The sequence below is a fragment of the Centrocercus urophasianus genome, unplaced genomic scaffold (assembly GCF_019232065.1).
Source record: "Centrocercus urophasianus isolate 14NV4802_14NV808 unplaced genomic scaffold, USGS_Curo_1.0 seq_7, whole genome shotgun sequence".
Taxonomy (NCBI): Eukaryota; Metazoa; Chordata; class Aves; order Galliformes; family Phasianidae; genus Centrocercus; species Centrocercus urophasianus.
The window spans coordinates 4,853,813-4,864,537 of NW_024885310.1; the positions used below are offsets into that span (position 1 = coordinate 4,853,813).

General features: G+C 34.0%; 1 long non-coding RNA gene across 1 annotated transcript; it reads right to left on the reverse strand.

Moving 5' to 3' along the window:
* Positions 1 to 3,928: 3,928 nt before the first annotated feature.
* On the reverse strand, positions 3,929 to 9,800 carry LOC122170454. Its single transcript, XR_006171765.1, has 4 exons — positions 9,675 to 9,800; positions 6,041 to 6,172; positions 4,678 to 4,803; positions 3,929 to 4,151 (listed from the first exon to the last, which is right to left on the reverse strand). It is a non-coding gene; the product is annotated as an uncharacterized LOC122170454 (long non-coding RNA).
* Positions 9,801 to 10,725: the final 925 nt, after the last annotated feature.

The following is a 10,725-nucleotide window of genomic DNA, read 5'->3' on the forward strand; positions in this document are numbered from 1 at the left end:
TTGCAGCAGGTAGATCAGCCACTCTGTGGTGTATAAGGGATAGCTTGAAAACCCCTTTCTTTGAAGAAATGCATTATGAGTAGTGATTAATTTGTATTGCTTACGTATGTGTTACAATGGATTATTTGCATTGCCTATAAGCAGTTTATCACATTCAGATTTCCAAAATCATTCTTCTAAAGAAACAAACAAGCAAACAAAAAACATGTGAATTTAAAACACAAGAAATAGGTCTTGAAACTTAACATGAGCTTTGTTGAATGAAAATCTGAACTTTGAGCTAGCAATACTTCTTGAGAACTCTTACACTTCTACAAATTGATCTGTAAAGGCAGCTGAGACTGAATTTGGTGCACAAAGTTACTTTTCTACATCATTTGACAACTGACTGTACCCTTACTGCTGCGGAAACGCTTTGCTTTTCCTATGTCAGTTACTCAAATGTCAGTACAGCATCAGGTTGTAAAACAAACCCCTCTCCAAAATTTCATCCAAAAATTCATTAGAAAGAATGAATATTTTAAATTTTAACTCCAGTAAATGTAATATATAATACTATAATATATATAAAATAATATATAATATAATCAAACTATATCTATAATAACTAAATAATGTGTACGGATGTGCTACTACTCATAAAAGCATTGTTGCTGTGAAGTCTCTAAGAGGTTACATAAACAAAAGCAATTAAGAAGAAATTCAAAATAAAACCTATCTTTCAAAACTCTGGGCTTGTGTATACATGTAAGCTACAAAAGGAGGACAAAACTGCTCAATAAGTTTCATGTGAAACCTTGTTAGCAATTTGTATCAACAAAATAAATAGAGGTTAATTGAGGTGCGCTCATAAACATTTTGCTGTCTGAGCAAATAGTTTTTATTTGTAAAACTAATTGAGCCTTCTGTGGTTTGTTTTTTGGAACTGTGATATAGCCGTTATCATACAATCCTGTTAGAAAAACAGAATAAAAATTGCATGATCAGCTTCTTAATTGTAGATAGTAATGTATTTATATTCATATTATGTATTAGTTACATAATATATTCTTATCAATATGTATGAATAATATATTTTCATTATAATTCTTTTGTCAAAATAGATCATATAGAGAGACCTTTTTATTCTCCAGGTTTTATTTTGGATTTGGAAAGAAACAAGAATGGTATAATTGAGGATTATGAGATTTCTTATTTTATACCTCAGAGACTTTAGGATAGTCTTCATGGAAGGGCAAAGGTCTGGATTAATAGCAGGAGGTTGCAAGTCTCTAAGTTCAAGCCCACCTGGGTCGGGCCCCACAGGTCTGAACATACAAGTGAGATCAAATAATTATGCTACTTGCCAAAGCCATTATTGATAATTGATGATGTGGTGGAGGAAGCAGGGCTTAGCACAGCTAGACCATATTCTAAACTCATCTGTTTAGCTTCAGACTGGTGAAAGTCACAGCACAGGTCCTTGTATTTAGAAGAAGGCTGTGTCTTTCTTAAATCTGAATAGACTTCGTTCCCAATTATTTCCTTTTTATAGGATGAGCTGTGTCAATACTTTCAAGGCACTTTCCAAGGCCCCCAAAACAAGCTACTGAAATATCACTAAACTTGTGTTCTTGACAGCTAAAAAGACTAAAGACCTAATAGTGTTTGTTATTTGCCTTATACAAGCCAATTCATTTCCCATACACATAAAATACAAATATAGTCTTTTTTAAAGGAAATGAACCATTTGGAAACTGAAGAACAAAATAAATCAGATTCCCCAGTGTCTCATCAAGTGCTGGAAGCCTGAATCTAAATTTAGAAAAGGCAAATGAAAATACATTCTGTATTAAAGTGTCAAGAGTGGTTTAAAAAATGTTGGTTGTAAAGCAAAGTGTCACTTATATGTTTGTATATTCCCTAAAAAAAAAAAAAAGCACTAGGACTTCTGAGGTTGGACAGAGCAAGAATAGAATGGCTGCCCTTCCAGATATGCCTAGCATTCAAAGTAGGGTCCCTGTGCACAGGAGCTCTTACTGCCACAGCTGTAGAGGAAAATTCAGTTTTTACGCTCTCTGCTGCAGTGCAGGATGAGTGGTGACAGGTCGACATAGCTCTGTTATATCCCACATCAGATGTTTTTGTAAGAGGGGATAGCCAGGTCCAAGGTTCATTTATAAACAGTATAGCAGTCTAACAGAATCTAAGTAACTGCTAAATAGGTCCTGGCTGCTCTAGGTAACTGTGTTCATATTTGAAATCTTTTCTCCCTCAGCAAATTTATTTATTCACTAAATAAAGTGAGTAGCTGTTGCTGCATTTACTTCCTTGCTAAGACAGATGCTGCCTTATTATCAGTAAACAGCCTTCTGATATAAAATAGTAAGTGCAAATCAGAATGGATCTAAATATTGATATTTGAAAGTTGTAGTTGGTCTGTTCCAACAAAAGATGGCACTGCTGTTTTCTTCAGAACTGTAAAGTCTATTCATTGAAATTAAATACTTTTAAAACAGTTCCCTCATGTTTGTCACAGAATATGCTCACTGAGATTGGTATTTGTTATTACTTAGCTATTACTTAGCTACCAAAGGCCTTAGACCTTTGAAAAGCACATATACATCCACAAGAAGTCCCAACTGGAAAAAACTAACTGCCAATAATTCACAAAATACTCTTACAATTTTAATGCGTTAACACCCTCTTGGAGTCCAATTTAATCTTGATCATTATTTTATGGAGATAGTTTTGTAACAAATAAGAAATAGAAGGAAAATATTTTTGAAGATTCTCCCTGACCTGTCTTATGAGATATTTATTAACAATATTTTTTTGAAATGCCCCTGGATCCAGGTGCACCCTTCCTTGACATTTTCTGCCAATATTACATGTGTGCTGCTAATAAAATTTTACACAACTCTGAACTTGTTCCATTGCCTTAATTCAAATGAATTAGCTTTGTACTTCAGAGCTAAGCAAAAATTAGGTATGAGTACTAATCCCATAAATAGTATAGATTAAGATGACAATAAGGAACGAATAGAAGGTACTTTCTTAGTGTGAAATAGACTGCACATCCCCAATTACAAAATAAATTTGCAGTAGGTCTGTGTTAAAATTAAAGCATCTACCTGTTACCATGACTAAAACCTAAAAAGAAAGCAAAAGCCAAACCCGCAGACAATAATAACCATGGTATGTAAATCGTAAGTAGTCATTTCAGATAAAACTAAATTAAAAAAATGGACATATTCAGCATCTTGCAGGAATACACAAAAATCATTCCATATTTGTCATCACCTTATCCCAGTATGATCTGATGTAATTTAGCCTGAATGACACCATCAAAAACTCAAATGTCCCAAGTTATCCAATATGCTTTATGTTAAGTGGAACCAAAAAATTCAGATGCGTTTGGATAAAAATTACAATATATTCTGATACTGAGGGAGCTTTTTTCCTGTCATTTTTTGGTGATATTTCTGTATGTCAGAAGCTACATCTCAGGTATGCTTTCAACTTTCATTTTGGGTTTGTTTTTCTAAGAGTACAGTCATGTTATGCTGTAAGAGAACCTTTCTTGTTCTTTTTCAATCCTTTCCATACTTTTCTCCAAAACAAGGATCAAAAAAAATAAAACCTGCCAGGCAAATGATCCTGTATTCTCAAAGCAGCCTGAAGTTGAGAATAAAGGTTTCTTATGAATAGAAGCATGTTACAAACACCTTTCAAACTACAATGAACTATTCTCAACATGGTAAAGCCCCAGATATTCCAGCTTCCTTGCTGCTAGTGATCACCTCCATTCGAAATGGCAGCCAGCGGAAGTACTGAGGAAGCAAAAGCTATAATTCAAAGATGATCACGGAAGTGTATCACAATGAAACTGTAACAGTTCAAACAGTGAAATAATACAATTTCTTAAAACAGTAATACTGACCTTTTTATTGGCAGAGGTATCTTTCCATGCAGCTCACCAGTCTCACCACTAAACAGGACAGTGACGCATTGACAAACGCTTACAATTGTCTTCAATGAGTGGAAGGAGAACTGCAGTTTTACAGGTCTTTGCACATTTACACAGCAAGACATCACCTTGCCTCATTAAGAATACATTACCACTTTGTTTGTATGTTCAGAGTCTTTTTAATGAGATTCCCCTTAAAATACTGTTTGGAGAGAAGCAGCATATTAGCACATATGTATTTCAATCATATGTTCAATGCAGTAAATTCAGGAAAAAAAAAGAATTGTCAAAGAAGTGCAATACGTGGGTTTTAGATTTTCTCAAAATTAAGATTTAAAAATTACTATTAACCTTTAAAAATTACTATAATGTGTATTTTGTTTTTTCCCTTTGTCTTTTGTCCTTTTTCCTTTGTATTTTGTCCTTTGTCCTTTTATCCTCTTCTAATATAACCTTGCAGTTGGGCATTTCTCCAAATTTAAACTCTTTTATAATTTTCCAGTTCTACCCTGGTTGGTTTTCTTTCTTTCTTTCCCTCCCCCCTTACCTGATGTTCCAGGATGCATTATACAACAACTTTGCTCCACATTCTTCCCTTCCTGTCTCAGAACTCTTTGCCCTGTGTTCTGCCTGCTTCACTGGAGAACTATGTCTATATCATGGCTGCATTCATTCAAGCTGGAAATCAGAAGAAGGTGAGTACTGAAGAGCAACTGCAGGAAACTTACTGTCTTTCCAAGGAGCTGAACTTTCTGTTCACTCATTGCTCATGGAGAGCTCTGCTGACTCCTGTCACAACCCCAACTCGCAGCCGTTCCCCAGAGGTAGCCAAACAGGCACAGCTCAGGCAATTCCTGTAATTGAATTATGTCAGCTGCCGAAAATATTCATTGCCAAAGTTCTTACAGAAAAGAAGAGAAAGTAATATTGAGAAAAAGAGCTTGAGGAAGAGGGACTGAATTTTATGCTCAAAATTAATGCTAACATAATAAAAAATGTTCATAGTAGTCAATCACATTGCAACCTTTCCCACATCTTAAAAATGTACTTGATTATTTACTGCAAGAACACAGTAATTTTCACCAGGTACTACTGTTTCATGATGCTGCATTAGCAAATCAAGCAGTAGACCAGGGGTTGCAGGTGTCTTTCAAACGCTGCCATTCTTTCACAATTCGTACCACAACAAACAATGATATGCAGAGTTAAAAAACACTCAGCGTTTCCTGCAGGTGATATTTATTTATCAAGATATCATCATATACTAATGTAGATATGCTGAAAACTTAGAACTACATTTAGATTAATTCATAACGAGGACATATTTAACATAGCATAGGGATAATTAAGGAATTTGAGGTAAAGGACACTTCGTTTTTGTACTTCCTATGAAATTACCATGCATTAAATTTAGTGAAAATCCTTTAGACCAATTCGTTTTCTGAGTTATCTAGTTATTAAACAAGTTACCTCCCCATATGTGTAAAAATGTCGTAAATGCATTCCTTAAGATCACCTCAAAATCTATATGCTAAAAGGCTAAGCATGGTGCAATGGCAATAGAAAACATGTCAGAGTATGGTATCACTGTAGCATGACCAAATTCCCTGAAATGAAGGCTTGGGCCCCAATCTTAAAATTCAGTTGGATGTTTTTGTATTGTTTTCAAGAGTTTCCTGTAGATAATCAAGAATCTTGAGTAAGAGATGATTAGAAAAACTGATTCTAAGCTGAAGACTTCAGCTGCCTGACACAAGATGACTGTATTAATAAAGAATTTGAAACATGAGTTAAGCTTTCACAGTACCAAATCCATACAGAATCAGGAAAAATAAAAAATAATTAGACTGAAGAAACTCAGAGGAGTAGTGTAATCTCTTTGTCTCTGAGAACGGCACATCATAAATATTTCTTCAGTCATCAGAGAAAAATAATTTTGGCTCTTCTCCCCTCTACTGCTGCTCATAAAATAGAGGAGCTGTGCCTCTGTAATTAGCTTGGAAGGTAGCTTCTCCTCTTCCTCCCACCACATGCTTTAGCTTGAAAACAGTAGTTTCATACTTACAGCACAATTAAACACAAGGCACTGACCTTTCTGTGGCATAAGTGAGAAACGGTCAAGATTAAAGCCAGTGGTTAGCGACATCAACTCCTGGAAGCATTTATAATCTCACTGGGCTTGAAGTTCATGAGATCCCCACTGTGTTGTGGTTTGAAGCAATTCTGAAAGGAAATAAACACATTCTGCTGTTTGTTCCTGTCTTTGCAAAGGCATTTTGTAGCTCGTTGGAGTTTTGTTCTCGTTGGAACATATGAAATTTAGAATAAATACCTAAGGTGCTCACTGTCCTGATCAATAGCTAGTACACTATTTTAAATAAATGGTTAGACTGCACTCTCAATCTCTGGCAAATGGAAGTTGTACACACTTACTTACCTTTAAATTTATCTACACTTGAATATGTAGTTTTTTGGACCAGGTGAAAAAGTCAGGAATCTAATAAGGAAATGATTTTAAAAAGAGGTTTTTAATTTCAATAAAAAAATTCATTTTGTTCCAAAATTTGATATTGAAAATCTGTCACAAAGAAATTTTACAGTTCTAGATTTCTGCTATAGATTAAAATAAATACATCTAGAACATTTCTGAAACAGAACATGCTCTTTTTCTTCACAACTTGCCTAAAGAAACCAATGTTTTCCTTTGGTTCCTAAAAATTGAAATCAATGCTGTTGAATTTCAAACATACTAGTACTGTATGTAAACTTTGTTTCAGTTCACAATTTGATTAATGGATCAAAGAGCTTTGTTAATACGATACAATTCTGAATTCTGATTATTTCAACATTTATTTCAAACTGCTTTTTTTTAATCACACTTGGAAATATACCAGAAACGCCCACTTTAATTATTAATACTATTCAAAATCAGTATGAAAAAGTAAACACAGTCTTTAGCCTCTGTCTTTAAAATTGCAATTAAAGTAATGTAGAATAGAAATCCAATATCTAGATTACAGTATGCAAAAAAAAAAAAAAAAAAAGGTTATTTTAATTTGTGATATTTGCAAAAGGTGTAATTAGGACTCAATCTCTGTTTGTGTTAAATGCAGCTTCCATGTGGAATATTCATAACATTAAAAAAAAAAAAAGTTTGAAAAAGTTCTGGAGTACCAATAAATTATTTGATTCTAATTTCTGTGAGGTCAAAAACAACTATGACTTTTTCCTCAAGATTTACATCATTATAATTTAAAAAAATACAGGATTCCCTAACCTTATACTTTTCCACTGGTATCTCATCTTTTTTCCTCTCTTTGGTTTTACGTTACTATTCCTCTTGTACCCCAAAATTTGAACCCTTGAGTTCAATTATCTGAGACCTTGAAAGAAGGGAAAGATGAAACAATTAGTTGCTACCTTGAGGGTTCCACAAAGTTATTCTTGCAGTTCTGAGGAAACTTCACAGATTATGACTTTCAAGCTCTAATGGAAAGGACCCAATGGAAAACAGAAGAGCTATCAAATGGTCTGTTAGTTGTTTGTGTGATGCTATCATCTCCTAACAATATGCCAGTTGTATCTAGCTCCTTCCCAATAATAAAATAACAGATGTTATTATTCTATAAGAGCTGCTTTGAAAGTAACACCTCCTATTTTATTATGCTGGCCCACGGCATCAGAGGTGCATGCTGGGGGTAGAGGATGAATTTTCCCACCATTAAATTTTGTTGCTGTGAGACAAATGGTAGCAGAGGGGCACTCTGACAAAATGGTGTATGAAGCAAATGTGTGTAAATGAATTCCTCCATGCTGAGCATTTGTAGATACCAAACAGTGAGTAGATGGTGCATTTCAGCAGTGGTTACTGTGACACTGGGTCACTTCCACCAGTGCAGATTTTTACAAGCGTGGCATGCAGGCTCTTGTTCATCACTGGCAAAAAATAATTAAAAAAACAAAAAAAAACAAAAAAAGAAAAAGAAAAAGAAAAAAAAAGCATATCTTGTGGCAGTGACTCTGTTGGAAAAGAGCAGCTGAGAATTTGCTCCATCAAATAGTTTAATTGTGCTCTTTGCATCTGTTGTAGTTCCCACTGAAGTAAATAGGAGGCATTACTTTCAGAGTATAGCCTTAAAGTGAATGACATGCTATACAGATTGCTCTCTATCCAGCCTGTCCATTTGGAGTGAATTATTGCAAGGAAATGGATCGTCCTCCTTATCTACATAAATTGTATATAATATAGCCTTTTTTAAGTGATGCAAACTCATATACACCTATTAAGGTATTATTTTATTAAACTAATGTGATTAAAAAAAAAAAAAGTAAATGAAACAGCTAATTAGGTATTTATAACTTGTGTCAAAACAGCCCAATTTCTACCATGATTGATCTGAATCACAGAATTGTAGGCGTTGGAAGGGACCTCTAGACTTCACCCAGTTGTCAGCCCACTTCCCTATCCACTCGTCTATCTGGTTTTCCTTTTTCCAGATCTAGTCAGTCCAGTTCCTATCTCAAAGAACTTTCTCACTTTTGATTGTCTTTTTGGGTGTTCTTACATGCTCATCTACTGATACCATGGTTTTATATATTAGGTGTAAATGTTTGGTCTGTGATTCTTTAATCTCTCATTGAAAGGAAAAACAACTACCAAAACAGTAGAACAAGATCCAAACTCAAATGCATCCAAAATTTTTTCCGACTAGAAAATCACAATGCATTTTCTCAGATTATCCAATATAGGCATAAACGACAGAGAAGTAAAAATTGTGGCCATGAAACTTCTTTCAGATCTTAACATACAAGGATGAAATTGTGTTAAAGATCCTCTCTTATCTCCGTGCTTATTTTATTATTTGGGTTTCTTGATTCTCTACCTGATGATTTATAATCTTTTTATCCTCTCACACCTCCCCCATCTTATGGAAAACATACTATGAAGGATTCTTTTTTTTTACATCACCTTTTAATTTAACCAGAATCTGTTTCTAATTTTAGTGGTTGGGATTATAAATTACTGCAAAAATTTAAACAGATGTGAATTCCCTTCTTACGGTGAGAAGGCAAACCTGGTCCAGATGCAGAACAACAATGCCAAGTGTGGCAATGGCTGGGCTCTCTAATGTTTATAAGGGATATTTTTGATATATGTATATATGCACATATATTTAAAAACCTCTTGATCTCATTCAAAACATTTTTTGAAGAACAGGCTATTTTGTTCCTATCCATCTTAAGGTGTTTCTTTGCATAGAGATCTGTAATGAATAAAATTGTAAAAGTTGTTGAAGGCATGTAACAATTATTTTTAAGGTTCTGTGGAATACCCTTGAACAATTAAGTAAAACTCATACTCTTAATATCTCTTATTCTTTCTTTTTATTTTTGTTTTTACTAATTTTGATAGAATAGGCAACATTTTTTTTCCCTTTACACATGATTTTGTATGTTATTCCATAATATGTTGGAAGTTTGGAAATATATAATTAAAAAAGGCAACGTAGCTAAAAAGATAAGGAGACATCTAAGTCATTAGTCTTGTTCAGTTGCCTACAAGTTAAACCAGTCAGTTGAGCAAGTTTATATTCAGTCTGAACCTACATACACCGTATATAAAATTTATCAGTCCTACCTGTCATTTGAAAGAAATTTTGGTAAATATGTATAAAATAAATGAATTTTAATTGCTATTATTTTATTAGATAAAAAGCTTAATTACCTTTAGATGAGTTTCTGAAACCAAAAAAATGCTTCCAAAAATTCCTGAAGAGCTGAGCAGGACAATCCAACTGAGCTGGTGCAACACAAAGTGATTACTGTGCAGCATCTTCCAGTGGAATGGCTGTTAACTTAATGAAATAATAAAAAATACCATCATTAGCATCAAACGAGGTACAGTGTTTAATAACATCCAGTTCTGATATTTACTTGTGTGACAAAAAGAATGGCTTTATTTATTATGCTTAGGAAAATTAAAGTGGTTTCCATAAAGTTTGAACACGTCTGTTTTCACATAATAGCTTTTCAAGCCAACAATGGTAAAATAATACTGAAAATCTGACCCTGAAAAGAAATTATGTGATTTTTTTTTCTGTGACAACAGAATTAGACAAGTTTAAGTAGGTATATAATTGCATTTAAGTGCAATGAATTAAATTCCTTCTTCAATACCACGTATCTTTCATCTAGTACAGGTTAAGTCATACTTTTTTAGAAACTCAGGACTAATATTTTCAGTTCAGTTTTCATTTTATAGTAATGTCCTCCTTAGGGAAGTCCTGTGAGTGTTCTCATAGAATAACAGTATAATGGCTAACTGTGATTGGCTCAGTTTGTGTCTTTTCCACAGACTCCTCATGTCCAACAAACCTTGGACAAATTCTTCTATCTAGTTCCGAACGCTCCATCTCTTTTAGCAAAGCTGGTTATGCTCTATTCTTGAAGTGCCATGATAAGCAGGACCACCAGTGAGAGTGCTATTAACTGGAATTCTGACAGATTTCTTTTCCAGGCTTTTGTCTGTGATGTTAAGATAGATTTTCATATATTATGAGGTAACTAGTGTGAAATAATAGGTTTTTTGTTTGCTTCCATCCTCAAATCCTCAAATTTAAGATAAATATGCAGGAGAAACCAGTTTGCAAATACAAAGTTGCTCAGTTTCATAATTCTACATTCTAGCATCTTTTTTTTAATTCTCTCCCTACTACTTTGCCATTTTTCATCTGCACATACATCAAAATGATGAAACAAGTCCTCACTGTAAAGAT